The sequence below is a fragment of the Planococcus citri genome, chromosome 4 (genome assembly GCF_950023065.1).
Source record: "Planococcus citri chromosome 4, ihPlaCitr1.1, whole genome shotgun sequence".
NCBI lineage: Eukaryota > Metazoa > Arthropoda > Insecta > Hemiptera > Pseudococcidae > Planococcus > Planococcus citri.
The window spans coordinates 60,336,498-60,356,980 of record NC_088680.1 but is presented as its reverse complement, the minus strand read 5'-3'; the positions used below and the strand labels follow the sequence as shown (position 1 = coordinate 60,356,980).

Here is a 20,483-nt window from a genome sequence, read left to right as displayed (position 1 = left end):
TGAGAAAAAAATCAAAATGTTACCAAATTGACAGAGAAAACTGAAATTTAGAATAGGCCCTATTTTCGACCTGCCAAATTGTTTGTTAATGGTTTCAAACCGTTTCGAGCAGTTCTGGAGCCTCCAGCAGATTTTTGAAACTTGACATTACCAGAAAATTTCGTCAAATGCAGCAGGAAAGCCGAAATTAATTTTGTAAACTAATTTCAATACGCTTTGAAGATGGCTGCAGGTGGATTTCAAGTCGGTTTGGAGCCTCCAGCGACCTTTTGGAAACCACTGGAGCCTCCAGTAAAATTTTCAAATAGTCGCTGGAGGCTCCAAAATGACTTGAACCCGACTGCAGTTGACTTGATAGCGTGTTGAAATTGAAATGCAACGCGAATTTCGGAAATTTTGAGCAATAGGTATGAAAATCTGCTGGAGGCTTTAATAGTTTCCAAAAAATGGCTGGAGGCTCCAAAACGACTTGAAACCACCAGCAGTCGACTTCACAGCGTATTGAAATTAGTTTACAGCGTGAAATTTCAGTTTAAAAAATCTGCTGGAGACTCCAAGAATTTTCAAATAGTCGCTGGAGCCTCCAAAATGACTTGAACCCAACTGCAGTTGACTTGATAGCGTGTTGAAATTAAAATGCAAAGCGAACTTCGGAAATTTCGAGCAATTGAAAATCTGCTGGAGGCTCCAGTAGTTTCCAAAAAGTGGCTGAAGGCTCCAAAACGACTTGAAACCACCTGCAGTCGACTTCATAGCGTATTGAAATTGGTTTACAGAATGAAATTTCAAGTTTCAAAAATCTGCTGGAGGCTCCAGGAATTTCCAAATAGTTCCTGGAGGCTCCAAAATGACTTGAACCTAACTGCAGTTGACTTGATAGCGTGTTGAAATTAAAATGCAAAGCGAATTTCGGAAATTTCGAGCAACTGAAAATCTGCTAGACGGTCCAGTAGTTTCCAAAAAGTAGCTGGAGGCTCCAAAACGACTTGAAACCACCTGCAGTCGACTTCATAGCGTATTGAAATTAGTTTGCAGCGTGAGATTTCAAATCTTAAAAATCTGCTGGAGGCTCCAGGAATTTTCAAATAGTCGCTGGAGCCTCCAAAATGACTTGAACTCAACTGCAGTTACTTGATAGCGTGTTAAAATTAAAGTGCAGAATTTTACGGAAATTTTGAGCATTGAAAATCTGCTGGAGGCTCCAGTAGTTTCTAAAAGGTCGCTGGAAGCTCCAAAACGACTTGAAACTACCTGCAGCCGACTTCATGGCGTAATGAAATTAGTTTGCAGCGTGAAATTTCAAGTCTTAAAAATCTGCTGGAGGCTCCAGGAATTTTCAAATAGTCGCTGGAGCCTCCAAAATGACTTGAACTCGACTGCAGTTGACTTGATAACGTGTTGAGATCAAAATTCAAAGCGAATTTCGGAAATATCGAGCAATTGAAAATCTGCTGGAGGCTCCAGTAGTTTCCAGAAAGTGGCTGGAGGCTCCAAAACGATTTGATATCCACCTGAAGTCGACTTCATAGCGTATTGAAATTAGTTTACAGAACGAATTTGGGTTTTCCTACCGCATTTGATGAGATTTTGTGGAAATGTCAAGTTTCAAAAATCTACTGGAGACTCCAAAAATTTTCAAAAATTCGCTGGAGTCTCCAAAATGACTTATACCTGCCAGCAGTCGACTTGATAGTGTGCTCAAGTTGAGTGCAGTGTGAATTTCGGATTTCCAACGTCATCTGATCAAATTTTGTGGACATTTCAAGTGTCAAAAATCTGCTGAAGGCTCCAGAACTGCTCACAACAGGTTGAAACCGTTTCCAATCGATTTGGCAGGTCAAAAATTAGGATACCAAATTTCAGCTTTCTAGGTCAATTTGGTAAAATTTCGATTTTTTTCTTAATTTTTGGCCTATTTGATTTTTAAAAATTCACCAAAAATCGAAAAATGCACTTCAACACTTAAAATTTTGGCTGATGATAAATTTTTGCATGCTGTTTCGATCTAGCAATTATTCCTATTGTCATATGCCAGACTCTAAGTAAAAAAAATCATTTTCAAAAGTAGTACAGAAAAATTTGAAAAATCTTGGGAGGTGTTTCCTCTCAGAATTCCTCCAATACCCCTCAATTTCCTGAAAAATTGGACAAACACAAAAATGTGGAGTAATTATGATGATTTCTGATAATTCAAGAGCGCTGAGTTCGAATATCAGTCTACTTTTTCGATCTGACCCCTGTGGACCCCTTTCCCCCATACGTAGAACTTTTCGAAAGATTCCAAAGGTTATGCTTATGACCTTTGTTCAATTACATAAACACTTCTGAATCATTATCTCTACTGAAATAACCCAACTATGAAAACATCTTTGAAAAGGAGGGAACGGGATTCTAATTTGCTTTAAAATTAAGCGTTCTAAACCGCGGCGTAACAAGATTTCCGAAACAATTATTCAATTTTCGTATTCTATTCCGACTAACAACACCCATTCCATTTCTGTTTATGATATTACAACATTCGCTTACAGCACGAGTACGTGTGCTCCAACGCTCTGACGTATTTTTCACTCGAAAAATTACACTACATTTGGGTTTTTATCCCCGAAGAGAATTCATTTTCGACGATTCAACTCGCGTATAATTTTTACAAAAGCTAGCAGGTATTAGTGGCAAAAAAGCACACGCTTGGAAGATTGCGCGGATCGTTTAATCTCGAAACAGACTGTAAATAAGAAGCGTAGGGTAGCTTTTTCGGTACGTTACCTCCGCTTTCGCGTGCATACCGAGAACGCAATGCTATCGAGATTGTTTATATTATACGAACGAATAAAATGCTGAAGCTGGATCGTCATTCAGGGTGCTGGGAGGTAAGAATACGCTGGAAGATGAGCAGGAGAACGAGACGAGGAGGGAGCTAGATATCGACGATAATGAAAATAAAAAAAATAAAAATGAAAACCCTAACTCGAAGCTTACTGTACGTAAAGTAGAGATACAAAGAGATTGACTATAGAATACGACGAAGAGAAGAACAGAACTGAAGAAGAAGCAAAGCATTTGTATGCGAACGTGTCACCTCTTGTTATAAACGTTAAGACATAAAATTGTGCGATGTGCGACTACCTCGTCTGCTGCTGGTACGACGTCGACGACGAGCTACCATATTCTTCATAGTACGTATAGCCAACTTGGTGTATCTACGGTACTGGTAAATTGTCGTATAATACGTGTAGTTTAAGTATACGTGTATGTCATTAAACCCTGTTACCACGAGTTGTTCGTGTATTAAAATGTTATACATATACGCCGAGAATCCATGTAGTAAAATACACGATGGAATATTAATTATAAACGATCGATAGAACACGCCGCAGCATACACATACAGATTCTAGCCCCCGCATACGCGATGAGATTGTCATCGAAGAAGGCTTCCAGTTCGACATCGTGATGGTCTGGAATAGAGCGAGGGGGGACAGAAGGGGGCACACGTCTGGGTAATGGTGCCAGAGTCGAACTATGGGTCTCCAGAGTGACGAAGAATTGGTGAAATGGAACCTTACGGTGTTGTCGGTTTAAGACCATACATCAGGATGTTAGAGATATTAAATTTTGCACAAATTAGGGTGAAAAAAAGCATATCAATCGACTTCAAAACTTTACCAGAGTTGAATGTGTAATTTCAGAAACGAAAAATGATAATCACATAATTTGGTAAAGGTGAAAATTGCATAAAAATTGTTGAAATATTTTTCAACTAGCAGAAAAATATGAACTTGCATAAAACGTCATTTAAAAAAAAAAAAAAAAAAAAAAAACGTTTGAAAGCATTACACAAATAAAAAATTTAATAAAATTGACATAAAAGGCTGGAATTGAGATTGTACGCAATTTTCGACCTCTTAAGTCGATTGGAAAAAATGTTGGATTTGAACCGGAACAATGAGCCTAAATCGTTCGCAAGGGTCACAAAATATTATAGGACTGGAAAACTGGAAAATTCGCTGGAGGCTCCAGAACTGTTCTAAATCATCACCAAATCAACTGGGAGGTTGAAAATTGAGTACAAACAAAATTTCAGAATTTTATGTCAATTTTATCAAATTTTTATATTTTTTTAATGAGAAATTAATGAAATTTAAATTTTTAAAAATTTGTCAAAAATCGAAAAATTGATTTCAGCATCTGAAATTTTTGCTTGTGATATATTTTGGGGCCCTCTTTCAATTATTCATTGTCCAGTTCAAAATTGTTTATACCAGTTGGAACACCTTACTTCCCTCTTCAGTGATACATACAAAAATTTATCAACAAAAATATTATGAAACGAACTTTAATAAACCACCTAATATTTTCGTTTATTCGCTGAATTCTGAAGAATTCGAACCGATAAATGTTTGATTTCGAATCACTCAACGAGCACACCACCATGTACTATAATTATAGTAATCAGACCTGTAAATTATTCATTATCGTATTTCCTGTTTTTTTCTTCTTTACGGAAAACGTGACTGAGAACTTGTAATTAATATAGCTGGACGCCGTATTGTTGAAATATGGTAAATTGAATATACTCGTTCATTGTTTATTTGAAGCAAAAACTCACAATAGAAAATGTTTCACCGAATTTTACAACCAAAGGGGTGTAATTAATAACGATAGAAACCGGTTATCGTATACCTAGATTTCATATTTTTCAAAAGGAAGCTGCAGGTGAATTGTTTTATCGAGATACATTTAGGTAGATTGTGTTTTTCTACATAATCAAACAGACTTTTACGAGCATGGCTCGCCGACATTTGATTTTCTGTCTGCTGTACGTTCTAATTTTCTCATCGAATGTGTGAAAGGCGAATCGAATTAAACACTTTGAATGCGCTATGCACACATAGTATAAGGGTACGACAAGCGTGCCAACTGCTAAAGAGAAAATCGGTAATTTATGGAAACGATCGGCGCCCTTCTACATGAATAAGTTTAAAAACAATCTATTTTCTGGTATCTCGTACACCCTGCAGTTTCATACCCATGTAAGACTGACGAGTGAAAAGGACGATGAGCCTGCAGATGGTTTACATATTCGATTTTAACCGAGACGTGTTGGGTATACTCGTATAGCGATGGTATTCCAGACAAAGTGGTTTTTTTTTCACAGCTACCGAAATTCTCGAGTGGACAGCAGATGATCTGATATCGTTTCTTGTACTTTTTTTTCGTCCCAGAGCTGAGTTTCTTAATCTTGGGAGTTTTTTTTTGCGTAGTATTTTGAAAACGACGTCGTAAATTATTATAAATAATTTTCTCTTCGTTTCGAGAGGGAAAATCTTTCTACGATAATTTTCGCTTTGGTTCCTTTTCATTTCACGTTTTCTTCAGCGAACTCGGTAATTTGAGAAATCAAGGTTGAATGTTGATGTCGCCGTGATAATCCACGTGTATTATAGTGTTGTTTTTTACCCCTGGTGAGAAAAAAACTGCTGAAAATACGCCAACGCTGAACTTGGCAGTTTGATTTTTTTTTTCTTTGAATAAATTCTAGCAAAATTGTATACTACGTTAAAGGCGAAAAAGACGACGACGCAGTTGAAAGATAACCTATCAAAATGCTTAGACTGATTCGTGAGAATATCGCAGAGTGTGTTTGGAGTTTGATAAATTACGAGTTACTGACCACGATATCCGCTTGGCTCGTTTTAGTACTGTAACGTGAACCTTTGGATGGGGTTTTAGAAAAAGGAAAAATAAAGGTGTTTATGAGTTAGAGGATGTTACTCGCTTATATATGTTGTTATTCGAACCGGAGGGTTTCCAGGTTTCTAGAACATTTGGCTGGAGTGAGTCACGATCTGCCAGATTTACAAACATATTTCAATTTTTATTCGCGCGACAGAAACATAATCTTAGTTTTCCTGGTATATACGAGTTCCTTAATGGCTATAATTGATGCGGGGGCTGTGGATTCTAAAATTTCAAAGTATGTTTTTTATTGTGAAACAACTAGAGTTGGGATTTTTATGCAGAAATATAGATGAAATTTCTTCAACTAAACATGTAAAAATATGCAAAAATTTTAGTTTTAGTGACGTGCACTTGAAAAGGATTTTTCAAACTGAAAAACATAAAAAAATTGAGCCCAGTGATTAAAAAATACATTTTTCTTTTTAAAAAATAGGCAAAACAAGTCATTTATAAATTCATAAACTATTCCGGGAAAAAATTGTCTTGATAACATTTTAGAAGTGTTGCGATTTTTTGAACAAAAAAAGTCTTAAAAATCTCAATTTTTGCTAAATTTCCGTCAAAATGCAAAAAAAAAAAAATACCAGAGAAATTTCAAACAAATTGTACATTTCAATTTTTCAGTCCCCCCCCCCCCCCCCAAATGTAAAATTACATATTTTTCAAATTTTAAAATTTATTATTATGTCAAAATATCCGTACTATGAACATTTAACCTCTCTCCTCAGTTCGTCTAAGGATACGAACTTTCTGAAGCGTTCAGAGCGATTTCAAATCACTCCAAGATTTTAGGATTTCTCCAGAAGACTTGGAAATCGACTGAAAATCAGATTGTGATTTATTCTTGGCATGTACAACGAGTTTATTCATATTTTAACTCATTTCCGGACGAACACCTGGAGCGTGTTTTTTGACCGAATTATTTGTAGGGGTAACGGCCCAGTTTTTTTTACCCTCTCTAGTTTTTATTACCCCCCAAGAATTTTTTGAAAAATAAGCCACCAAAGTCATGAATCGATTTGAAAACCATATCAACATGTTTTGTGGTTCTTTTGGAACACAATGCCCTTGAAAAACTGCATTTTCCATTCAATCTTTAAGGTTCAGGGGACTTCAAAAAATGTGATGAGAATTTTAGTCGATTTTCTTAACAAAATTTTAAAAAAGTGTGTTTTGATTTTAAGGATTGGACGCACTAATTTCCATCAAAATAAGTTCGTGAGTACATCGTTGAATTCTACACACTGTAGTCTATTAGCTGAGCTAGTTATTTTTCATCAAAATTATTTTCTAAAAATTTTTAGAGGGGGTAAAAAATAGGGGACGATTCAAGCCCAGTTTTCTATTTTTTTTTACCGGGTAAAAAAATAGAAAATCCATATTAATTTTTGTTCTCTAATTTTTTTACCCCCCACTATTTTCAGAATTTTTGCTCGCTGACGACGTTTAAAGGCGTGATACCATTTTTATTCATTTTTGGGGAAGTATTTGAATGTACGGCTCTGAACTTTTGTAAATAATATTGTACAAAAAACACTTTCTACAGTTGATTACATCAATGTAAACAATCAACCAAAAAAATTGAATAATGATTGATACCCCACTAATATAGGTTGTCTATGAAAGCAAACAAAACAAAAACGGGTACAAAATTGAAGACCTTAAGTATAGCAGTAACATGGAAACAGAAAATTGGAGCAGGAACTTTCACAGCAATTTTTTACCATCTATATCCGCAAAAAATTTCTAAAAAATAGTTTCTTGTGAAAAAAAATGCGTTCATCTGGTGGTCCAGGAATTCTAGAGCCCAAAAATACGTGTATTAAATTTTTTTGTTGAAAATTTGCACAAATAATCTTTATAAATTCTCAATTTTATTCTCAATTACGTTTTTAAGCCATGAATACACTAATGATAACGGAAAGGGCACTTTTTGGCATGATTTATTAATAATTTGTCAGGAAACGTTGAATTTATGTTGTTACTATTGAAAACACAGAAAAAATTGGGGAGTAAAAAAAATAGCGAATGGGGGTAAAAAAAATTGCGAACTCGTTTTTTTGCAAAAAAATTTTTTTCTGGAGAACCTGATGAAATTAAACTTCTGGCAAACACTGAATCTTGTCAACAAATGTTTGCTGATTTCAATGCGCTTTTCAGTTTTTCTCTAGCTTCATTAGGTCAAAAGAAATTTCAAGATATGTCCTTAGGGGGGTAAAAAAATAGGGCCGTTACCCCTACTCGTAAAAAAAAAATTCTGTTTGTGGGGACATTTTCGAAATTTGTATGACTGACTGTATTTTGCCTAAAACCAATCTCCCGAATTTGGATTACACCATTCTAAGTCATTCTGAAGCCTCTAGCGTGATTTTTGATCTCTCTCCAAAACCTTTAATTTCTGAAAAAATCAAAAATTGCTCGAGGGCGCCAGAAAGGCTTGAAATAGTGAAATCCGGATAGGACAGGCTGGTTTTAGACGAGATACCGTATAGTAATTCCAAAAAATGTTCTGTAGGTACTTGAATAATTTGAAATTTTTTGATTTTTTCAATTTTCTCAAATGACACACTCAAGGTCTACCTGGGATGTGGATAAATTCGTCAATCAGGTTGAGTATAAATCAAAATTGATTTTTGTTCCATAAATTATTTTCCAGCCCTTCTGAACAAAATTCTAAAATTCTGGAGAAATCGAAAATTATGGTTGGAGCCTCCAAAATGGCCAGAAATTGTGAAATTTTATTTGAAGAAACTGATACATTTTCAGGACTAATTTTCGTTGTTTTTATTAAATAAATAAATGAGACTGTTTGACAGTTCGAGAATTTTGGTCCTTTTTTTAAAATTTTGACAAAAAACATAAATTTTTAGGCTGAGGCAAAAATCAACGTTTTTAAATGTTTTGGCAAAAAACAGGAATTTCTGCAATTTTTGTAAAATTAGGACTTAATTGTCAACTTTGGCGTTATTTAAGATTTTTTGACTCATAATTTTGATAAAAATAGGTTATTTTAACAAATTTGGCAAAAAAAAAAAAAATGGAGAAAAAATTACTTACAAGGGAAGCCCCCCACATGAGAATCTCCGATTTGAACGAAACTTGGACTGTTGGAAAGAGGACCTCAAAAAACACCCATCCACCAATTTTCAGCTGCTCAAGTTGATTTTTCGATTTTTGGCGAATTTTTGAAGTTTTGTGTACACAGGAAAATATGTACAATTCACAAAATGGGAAAAAACTACAAATATCCATCTCTCCCGCGTATCAACTTCCGGAGCTCAAATTTGGGAAAAAGGTAGTCTTCTAGATACCTTATCGACTCATACCACCATTGGCCGGATCCGGCCTTCCGGTCAGTAAACAGAATTTTTTACTTTTTTTCTCATATTTTCGGTGAATTCGAAAAATAGCCGTTTCTCCCCACCACATGAATTTGAGCAGCTAAAATTTTGGTCGAAGGGTTTATGCTTGATACCTAATCGATTAATACTACCGTCGGCCGGATCTGGAATTTGCATGTGAAAGCATATTTTTTGCCCACCTGGTTTTTTATGCCTGTCATAGGAAAAATTGAAAAACCTGTTAAAGCAGCTCATCTAATGCACTTCCAGGGCTCAAATTTTGGTCAAACGATCTGTGCTAGATACCAAATCGACCCGTGCTACCATTGGCCGGATCCGGTCTTCCGGTCAGTAAACAGCATTTTTTACTTTTTTTCTCATATTTTCAGTAAATTCGAAAAATGGCCGTTTCTCCCCACCACATGAATTTGAGCAGCTAAAATTTTGGCCGAAGGCTTTATGCTTGATACCTAATCGATTAATACTACCGTCGGCCGGATCTGGAATTTGCATGTGAAATCATATTTTTTGCCCACCTGGTTGTGTATGCCTGTCATTGGAAAAATTGAAAAACCTGTTACAGCAGCTCATCTAATGCACTTCCAGGGCTCAAATTTTGGTCAAACAATCTGTGCTAGATACCAAATCGACCCGTGCTACCATTGGCCGGATCCGGCCTTCCGGTCAGTAAACAGAATTTTTTACTTTTTTTCTCATATTTTCAGTGAATTTGAAAAATGTCCATTTCTCCCCACAACATGAATTTGAGCAGCTAAAATTTTGGTCGAAGGGTTTATGCTTGATACCTAATCGATTAATACTACCGTCGGCCGGATCTGGAATTTACATGTGAAAGCATATTTTTTGCCCATCTGGTTGTTTATGCCTGTCATTTGAAAAATTGAAAAACCTGTTACAGCAGCTAGTCTAATGCACTTCCAGGGCTCAAATTTTGGTCAAACGATGTGTGCTGGATACCAAATCGACCCGTGCTACCATTTGGTACATTATCAATTCAGATCGCCAAGATTCAAGCCATTGATCAAGGATGCGTGGTACAAATGTGGCTACTTGTCCGAAAGACCCACACCATCCTTTTCCAAAAACAAAATTCCGACATCACATTTTTGTAATAATTACATACCTTGATTTCAGGCTACGTTTTGTTTAATGACTCGATAACATCGACCTATGATATTCAAGATGTAATATTGTACTCTTATTGAAATCTTCCGTTGTCATGTAATAAAAAATAAGATGGACAAAAAATATGCTTTCTGATGTAAATTCCAGATCCGGCCGATGGTAGTATTAATCGATTAGGTATCAAGCATAAACCCTTCGGCCAAAATTTTAGCTGCTCAAATTCATGTGGTGGGGAGAAACGGCCATTTTTTGAATTCACTGAAAATATGAGAAGAAAAGTAAAAAATTCTGTTTACTGACCGGAAGACCGGATCCGGCCAATGGTAGCACGGGTCGATTTGGTATCTAGCACAGATCGTTTGACCAAAATTTGAGCCCTGGAAGTGCATTAGATGAGCTGCTTTAACAGGTTTTTCAATTTTTCCTATGACAGGCATAAACATCCTGGTGGGCAAAAAATATGCTTTCACATGTAAATTCCAGATCCGGCCGACGGTAGTATTAATCGATTAGGTATCAAGCATAAAGCCTTCGGCCAAAATTTTAGCTGCTCAAATTCATGTGGTGGGGAGAAACGGCCATTTTTCGAATTTACTGAAAATATGAGAAAAAAAGTAAAAAATGCTGTTTACTGACCGGAAGGCCGGATCCGGCCAATGGTAGCACGGGTCGATTTGGTATCTAGCACAGATCGTTTGACCAAAATTTGAGCCCTGGAAGTGCATTAGATGAGCTGCTTTAACAGGTTTTTCAATTTTTCCTATGACAGGCATAAAAAACCAGGTGGGCAAAAAATATGCTTTCACATGCAAATTCCAGATCCGGCCGACGGTAGTATTAATCGATTAGGTATCAAGCATAAACCCTTCGACCAAAATTTTAGCTGCTCAAATTCATGTGGTGGGGAGAAACGGCCATTTTTCGAATTTACTGAAAATATGAGAAAAAAAGTAAAAAATGCTGTTTACTGACCGGAAGACCGGATCCGGCCAATGGTAGCACGGGTCGATTTGGTATCTAGCACAGATCGTTTGACCAAAATTTGAGCCCTGGAAGTGCATTAGATGAGCTGCTGTAACAGGTTTTTCAATTTTTCCAATGACAGGCATACACAACCAGGTGGGCAAAAAATATGATTTCACATGCAAATTCCAGATCCGGCCGACGGTAGTATTAATCGATTAGGTATCAAGCATAAACCCTTCGACCAAAATTTTAGCTGCTCAAATTCATGTGGTGGGGAGAAACGGCCATTTTTCGAATTCACTGAAAATATGAGAAAAAAAGTAAAAAATGCTGTTTACTGACCGGAAGGCCGGATCCGGCCAATGGTAGCACGGGTCGATTTGGTATCTAGCACAGATCGTTTGACCAAAATTTGAGCCCTGGAAGTGCATTAGATGAGCTGCTTTAACAGGTTTTTCAATTTTTCCTATGACAGGCATAAAAAACCAGGTGGGCAAAAAATATGCTTTCACATGCAAATTCCAGATCCGGCCGACGGTAGTATTAATCGATTAGGTATCAAGCATAAACCCTTCGACCAAAATTTTAGCTGCTCAAATTCATGTGGTGGGGAGAAACGGCCATTTTTCGAATTCACTGAAAATATGAGAAAAAAAGTAAAAAATGCTGTTTACTGACCGGAAGGCCGGATCCGGCCAATGGTGGTATGAGTCGATCAGGTATCTAGAAGACTACCTTTTTCCCAAATTTGAGCTCCGGAAGTTGATACGCGGGAGAGATGGATATTTGTAGTTTTTTCCCATTTTGTGGATTGTACATCTTTTCCTGTGTACACAAAACTTCAAAAATTCGCCAAAAATCGAAAAATCAACTTGAGCAGCTGAAAATTGGTGGATGGGTGTTTTTTGAGGTCCTCTTTCCAACAGTCCAAGTTTCGGTCAAATCGGAGATTCTCATGTGGGGGGCTTCCCTTGTTAGGACTTTTGACAGTTTTGGTAAAAAAATAAGACTGTGTCTTTTTTGACAATTTCGACGAAAAAACATATGAATTTTCAAACTGGGGCAAAACTCAACACTTATTAAATGTTTTATTGGCAAAAAAGCAGAAATTTCTTAATAATTTTGGAAAAATGAGGACTTTTTGACGCTTAATTTTGGCAAAAATAGAACTTTCTGACAATTTTGACAAGTTTGGCAAAAAAATATCAGCTTATGTACTTAATAAGATTTTAGAGAAAAATAGATCTTTTGACAGTTTTGGTAGAAAAAAAAGAAGAGATTTTTGGACTATTTTGGCAAAAGTAGGACTTTTTCTGATAATTTTGACAAGAAGTAGGTCCTTTCTGACAATTTTGTCAAAAACACAGGGATTTTTATACTGGTGGCCAAAATCAACACCTTTTTAAATGTTTTGGCCAAAAATCAAGAATTTCTTAGCAATTTTGGTAAAACATTAGACTTTTGGGCAATATCTGTAAAAAATGAGACTTTCTAACTGAGGAGGTGGATAGCAAAACGCAATAACTCCATTTTTGTTTTTTTTTTTTGGGAAATTAGGAAAAATTGTCAGGATGGGAAGGGTGGGGGGTCGGGTTCCGAAATTGGTGTCAAATGAAAGGGGAAGGTGCCACAAATAAAATTTCCACTCAATTTCAAAATTTCGGTCACCTGGGTAAGCACAGTGAGGAAAAGAAAAAAAAGTTATTGCGTTTTGAACGCAATTTTTTTTTTTGGTGTTTTTCTGCAAAAAAACGTATTTTTTATTTAAAAAAATTGAAAAATTATAGAAAAAAACGCATGTTTAATCGAGAATTTTCGATAAAAAACAATTGAAAAACTGAAATGCGAAATTCAAACAATTCCTGTGTGTGATATGGCATTCAGAGAGTGGCAACGAAAGCACAATTTTTTCAAGTAACTCCTACCCAACGATTTTCAGTACCCATCCGATGAAAAAAAAAACAGTGTTACCACATCTGCGCAACTGAAATGTATAAAAAGTAGTGGAGTTATTGCGTTTTGCAAACAAAATCTCATTTTTTAATGCATTTAGCTCTAAAATCAGACTTGTTTTCCTCGATTGCGCTATTATATTCAACTGATGGACAAAATCTGACACCGGGAATGAATTCCCCGTTGAATTTTACATAAGGATGTATATCAAACTCAATTTTCGTAATTTTGGAGTTATTGCGTTTTGCTATCCACCTCCTCAACTATTCTGGCAAAAGTGAAACTTTCTTACAATTCTAACAGAGGAACCAGGTCCTTTTTTGAACATTTTTTTCACGCTTTTATGTAATATTGGTAAAAATAGGACTTTTGACAATTTTTACAGCAAAAAATGTAACTTTAACAAAATCTTAGAAGAAATAAGGACTTTTTGATAATATGGTTAAAAAATTTCGGTCATGAGGTTTTCAGACCATGCTTTTTCCAAAAATCGTGGCATTTGTGGTCCTATTCAATCTTGAGGGCTTCCAAGTATGTGTATTTCAAAGGTTCTTCATTATATTTTCATTTTCGGAGCATTTTTGTGAAACTGACACGTAAAGTAGAAAAGTATGAAAAAAAATGAAACAATCGAATGTGGTAGGTATGGTTATCAAACTGAATACTTTTGCAGATATTAATTTCAAAATCAAATTGGGAGGGGGGTGGAACTTCCAGTCCAAAATTTTGGATTCGCAATTTAGATGCCAAAATCTAGATTTTCAGATTCACTTTTTCTTGTTCTGTGACCGGTTTGTTCTGTGAAATGCAATAGATGTATCAAAATCCAAATCTTTTCGGCGTTAAGCGGTTCTCAAAATCTGCATCTGCACTTCTGAAAATGTATATTTCGACACCAACATCATTTTTTCTGAATTTTCATGGTTTCACTTTCCTTCTTTTTTTTAAATATCATAAAAAACCCTCAAAAAGCATACACATGCTACAAGATTTGGCTTTCTCAGTAATGAAAATCATTTCCTCGCAAATTTCAATCAGGCACACTGAGAAACATCTCATCCTGAGTGAGGATCAATCCTAACAAAACTCAGGATTTCTTTCACGGTTTCAATTTTTCATTTTCATCTCAAAAATTTCAAATTGACCCTTCCCCTCCCTCCAAGACTAGCAGTCCACAATGCAGCTCTGTGTTCAGAAAAATCTCCCTTTACTATACTTTTCAAGTACACGTGCACCGCCGCTATTTGTCTGAAAACAAGCTGGAGAAAGTTCAAGGGATGAGAGGGAGGGGGAGGTAAACAGCGGTGAAAAAAATCCTCGGAGGGATGTTTTTACTCGATTTGCCTTGTCTGCTGTGTGAAAGCTTTTGAAACGATAAAACAAGAAGCTTGTTTATATACGCGAACAAACACGCCGCCATCGCCACTGCGCCAAGCTGCGCCGCGAATGGAATATCGTACTGGCTTTGACGAATAAAACGAATAAGTAATTAGAAACAAACGAGATCACACAAAGTACTCCTCTCCTCTTACTCTACCCATTATACATATACTCTCGAGTTAAAAGCTTCGAAAAGAGATAATGATTCGCGAATAATTCGCGTAAGTATTCGTACATATAGTACGGAGTATATCTATATCTGACTCTGTAGTCTGTGAGCTTACGATGCGGCGATGATACGAAGACAAAAAGGGGAAATGGTGCGGTATTTTGCGAACATGGTGCGTGTACACTTGAGTGAGAGAAGAAGACTTTAATGTATTCCAGAACGATATAGTGTACCATACGTATACATAATAATGTTCAGGCGCTGCAAAATACTAATATGTACCACCGTACATATGCATTTTATATCGAATCTCAGCCTGTACATAGTGCAATGAAGAGCACACAGCAATACGCGGGCAGTTCTAATTTTTAATACGTTTCGCGGAATTATTCTCGTTGGTGTGACTTGGTAATGAGGCGATTCGCGGAAAAAGAAATGCGTTTCGTGCCTACCACGATAACGATATAACGAATAACGAAGAATCTGATTATTTAATAAATCGCATTTTAAATCGCGCACAGAGCAACGACCAACAACACTCCAAGTCGGAACCGATCGCCTCTCTTCTCTATAATCAAGAACTACACGAGTGACGCTCCGCCATAAACACAATGCAGACAATGTGACGCGTAACGTGATTGACCATTGAATTATTCATTTGAGACGATGTTTCGCCGACCTTTAGCGTAACGCGTAACCGAGTATGGGTCGCTAATCGGTTACCAACGAGGTGGAAATTTTATCAATTCACGCCAAAGATGAAAGAAGCTGTTTATATTATATCCAGATGTACTTGCGTAGACTAAGCGTGCTACTTGGTTATTTTTTTTCAACTCGACGCGACGTGTGGGTGTTATTCTCATCGCGTATTTTACCAATTTGACGAAATTTATACATACTCGTATTTTAATCGAGATATTTTGAATGATTTTCCAATTTTAATTCGCCTTTTACCTATTTCCTTAAATGGGAATAACCTGCGAATTGTGTGAGGTACCATACGTCGTCGTGTATTCCAGAAATGATTATTTCTTCACAAGTTCACAATGGGACCACTTTGGATGGATTCGACCGGGTGTTGACCTCACTATAGTTAGATCTTTCCATATTTCTCAGATGTAGGATGACCTATTAAAAAAATTGCTCTCAAGGGAACTTTTGCGATCTCGTCAACATCATGGTTCAAATACTTGATAAATTTTGAAAAAAAAATCCAAAATTGTCAAATTTTGCAGTTGATTGCAACAAATGTAAAAATGTTTCCTTGAGTCATGTCATGATAGGGAGGTTGAAAGGGGCTCGACTTTAGAAGGTGAAAGATATGTTGAGAATTTTGTGCCGAAAATTGACGATTTTGGATTTTTTTCAAATTTGAGATTTTTAAAGTCATCGAAAAAATATCTACACTTGTAACTCGTCACTTCGGATTTGAGATTTGTCATCTCTAATTCAATTCGGAATGTCGAACTTATTCTGACATTCAGGATTCAATGCATTTCAATTTCGCTCACTTTTTTCAAAATAAAAGTCCAAACAAGCAGTGTTACTCAATTGTTTGATTTTTAGTGAATTTTCAAAAATTGAAAATTAAGCATTTTTGGTAATTCATAATCGATCTCTCCAAAATTTTAAAATTTCTTCAAGAAAGGAAATTAATTCGCGAGAGAGCTAGATTTTTTTTGATATTTTTAATGATGATAATTATGTATCCGGAAAAATTCTGGTGCAAAAACACCCTCGAGGAGTTCACCAGGAAATCGACAGGCTGAGAAGAAGCCACAAGTCAATTTTTAGCTGCCCAAATTCATTTTCACATGTTCTGGAGAAATTTACAAAATTATGGAGAGTTTGAAAATTGCGCTGGAGGTTTCAGAATGTCTGGAAGTGATGAAATTTCGTTCGAGGGAGTTGATATCAAGTTTCACGACTCATTTTCATCACTTTTATTGAATGAATATAGGTACCTATACTTCTCAAAAAGCATAAATCGCGGGAAATGGTTGATTTTAAATGTTCAAAAATTCACCAATAATCGAAAAATCAATTCGGGCAGCTGAAATTTTGGTTATAGGGGTTTTAGGTCATGCTGCTTTCGAAAATTGCAAAAGGAGAGATTTTATTTTAGCTGCAGGGTGCGAATAGATGCTAAACTTCAACAGTAATTAATATCTTCTATCTTTCAATAAGGTATTTATAGACTTTCAGAGAAATAATTTACTCTGCCTTTTATTCGTCTTATAGATTTATCTATAAAATTTTCTATATTTTTCAAGAATAAATTGTACACAAAATAGAGGAAGGAGTTGGAGGGGGGAGGGGGTTGAATTTTTTCAAACGTTGTGAGCGATTTAAACAATTTTTTTCAAATTTAAATTTGGTACATTTTCCATTAAAAAATCAAAATTTATTGAAATTAAAACAGAAAGTTGCACTTCAGTCCATACCCTTTTCTCGAGTTTCCGAATCGATTGGTAATGGTTTCAGGTTGTTTTGAGCCTCTCAAAAATTTTGAGGTTTTTCAGTTTTGGAAAGTTTTTATAAAAAAGGTTGATGAAATTCAGCACCTGTAAATTCACATTATTTGTCTGTCTGCACCATCAGCCAAGAAAAATTGATTTTCGCCTCTTTTTGTTCCGAAATTGTAGTCCAGTTTTTTGTCAGACTGCTTATAAGATTTTTTTTTGTCAAATTTGCCCAGGAAGTCGAAAAGGTGTCAATTTCTGGAAAAATTGTCAAAAAGTGGAATTTTTAAAGAAAAAATGTTGAAAAGCGTCAATTTTTGACAAAATAGTCAAGAAGTATTTGTTTTTGGTTCAATTGTCAACATAAGCCCATTTTAGGCTCAAATATCGAAAAGTGTCAATTTTTATCAAAATTTGCTGAATTGTCAAGAAGGGCCAATTTATCAATATAGGCACAAATTTTCGAACTTTGTTTCCATATTGGTTCATCGCGACCGCATTCAATTCAAAAAGTTCGTGTCGTTGAAACATTTCAAAATGGAATCAAATTTTTTTTTAAAGCATTAAACTCGTTTAAAACTGCCAAAAAAAATGGTGAAATTTTATCAAAATTTGGAAAAATTTATAAAAAGTTACCAAAAATGAAGTAGAAAACATGTTAAAATGACATCAAAGTACATAAAAAGCAGTAAAATCATTTAAAAAAATGTCAAAAACTGATGAAATTTCAAGAAAAATTGCCAAAATTCGGTTAAAATTGCACGAAACGTCATTAAAACATTTCGAAAACTACATAAAAAATAATTATTCATTCAACTCAAATAGTTCGCGTCGTTAAAACATTTCAAAATTTCATAAAATTTGTCAAAATTCATAAAAATGTGCCTAAAATGAAATGAAAAACATGTTAAAATGACATCAAAGTACACAGAAAGGAAGATCATTAAAAATTGTCGACAACAGATGAAATTTCAAGAAAAATTGCCAAAATTCGATGAAAATTGCATGAAACGTCATTAAAACATTTCAAAAATGACATATAGTCGGGGAGCCCACTTAAGGATAAATTGCAGCCCCCCCGCGTCGATCCTCCGGGACAACTTTTTCCTTAAAGGGGGAGTCCTAAGGAACATTTCTAGCTCTTGTACTCAAAAAAAAAAGTGGCCCTACTTACAAAATGGCGGCCATTTTGATTGACAGGTCAGCTGAAATCGCAGATTTTGCGTTTCAACATAGTACTTGCACAACATCTTTCAAACTGTTCAAAGGTAGATCGAAAGATCAAGCAAAAATTGATCACCTGTCAAAATTTCAAGTGCTATAGTGCTTTTTTCGATTTTTAGTGAATTTTTGAAAATCAAAAGGCTAAAAATGAGGGAAAAATCAAAATGTTACCAAATTGACCAAGAAAGCTGAAATTTGGGATACACCCTATTTTCGACATGCCAAATCGATTGGAAACTGTTTCAAACTGTTTTGAGCAGTTCTGGAGCCTCCAGCAGATTTTAGAAACTCGAAATTCCCACAAAATTTCACCAAAATGGAGTTGGAAAGCTGAAATTTATTCTGCAAACTAATTTCAATACGCCACGAAGTCAACTGCAGGGGAATTTCAAGTCGATTTGGAGCATCCAGCGATTTTTTGAAAATTACTGGAGCCTTCAGTGGATTTTTGAAACTTTAAATTTTCACAATTTTCATCAAACGGAGATGAAAAGTCAAAATTCATTCCGCAAGCTAATTTTAATACACTACGAAGTCGTCTGCTGGTGGATTTCAAGTTATTTTGGAGCCTCCAGCCACTTTTTGAGAGGTCGTATAGTGTTTTTTGGAAAATTGAAATTTCCAAGAAGTAGCTGGAAGCTTCAAAACCATTTAAAACCATTTGAAACCACCATGTAGTCGGCTTCATATCGCATTGAAATTAGTTTGCGAAGTAAATTTCAGTTTGCCAACTCCATTTGGTAAAATGTTCCAGGAATTTCAAGTTTCAAAAATCTACTAGAGACTCCAGTAATTTTCAAGAAGTCGCTGGAGGCTCCAAAATGACTTGAACCCACCTGAAGTCATCTTCAGAGGGTGTTAAAATTGAAGTGTAAAGTAAATTTCAGCTTTCCATCTCCATTTCATGAAATTTTGTGAAAATTCAAAGTTTCAAAAATCTGCTGGAGGCTCTAGTAATTTTCAAAAAATATCAGGAACAATACCATCGATTTCACCCTCTCCATCCCCCTCCTCCCCTTACCATAAAAAATCATACTTACAGTTCAAAACGAAAAGTAGGTAATTACTAATTAGATTCTAATTCTTCGCGATTATTATACAAACAAGGGGACAGGAGGGACCCGCACAGTACTTCCCTTCTTTAGGAAATCATCGAAAAAGAAAATAAACTTCTTAAGGAAGTTAACTAGGTATGTACATATCGATTAAGAAATCTGGGCCAGATGATTTCCTTTGAAAAATCTAACCATTCATTTCTCCTTTATGCTGCCGATTTAGTGGTCAACAATCTGTGTAAAAATATACCAACCCATCTGGCGCAATTCATAGGCTACAAACTCCTATAAGACTTGGGTTAATTAAAACTTCGCACTTCGCAGGCAGGTACGTATAAATTAAATGGAATTTCGACTCCAAAATAAGAAATTCGAGTCATTAAAAAACCATTTAGCACATAAAGATTATAAGGAAGCGAAAAAGGTTTAAAACCGTGAATTAGTATAATTGGGGGCATAGGCGAACACCGAACAGGGAGCCACGTCGGAGAAAGCCATTAACAGATTATCGTTCACTGACGGACTCCATCTGACTCCTTATTGGTGGAAAATTTATTCGCTAAGAGCATCGGGCCAATTAATTGCATATGTATTGCACTTCATCAACAGTTATATCCACACATAGACATAATACAATGCTCAATGCTCATGACGATGATGATGAAGCGGTCCTCAGTCCATGTGATCTCTTTTTTGTGGTCATTAACCGCACCAGGAGTTCAGGACCCAGGAGCACGTTTATTTTCGGAAGCACGTACAGAAATTGGCCAGATGACCGGAGAGGACCTTTGAGCTGTGCATAGGTAATTGACATAGACGCGGTTTAGCACTTCAAAGGGTAGGTAAATTTTGCACGTGATGGTGAAAATACCTACCAACACGAGTTAGCGAGATATTTCAACCACCTTATGGTGTACAAAGGGTACAATAGTGTTAACTTTGTTGTTACTGTGTCCACACACAATATGCTGACCATACAGCTGGAGCTTGGGTAACACGAAGATGGAATATTTATCATAGAAAATATTTCTCATTCGATCGCAAACACG

At 35.9% G+C, this 20,483-nt stretch overlaps 1 protein-coding gene across 2 annotated transcripts in view; it reads right to left on the bottom strand.

The window, feature by feature from the left end:
• robo1 (roundabout 1) overlaps window positions 1–20,483 on the bottom strand; it is a 289,875-nt gene that overhangs the window by 268,557 nt on the left and 835 nt on the right. The window lies entirely within an intron of this gene.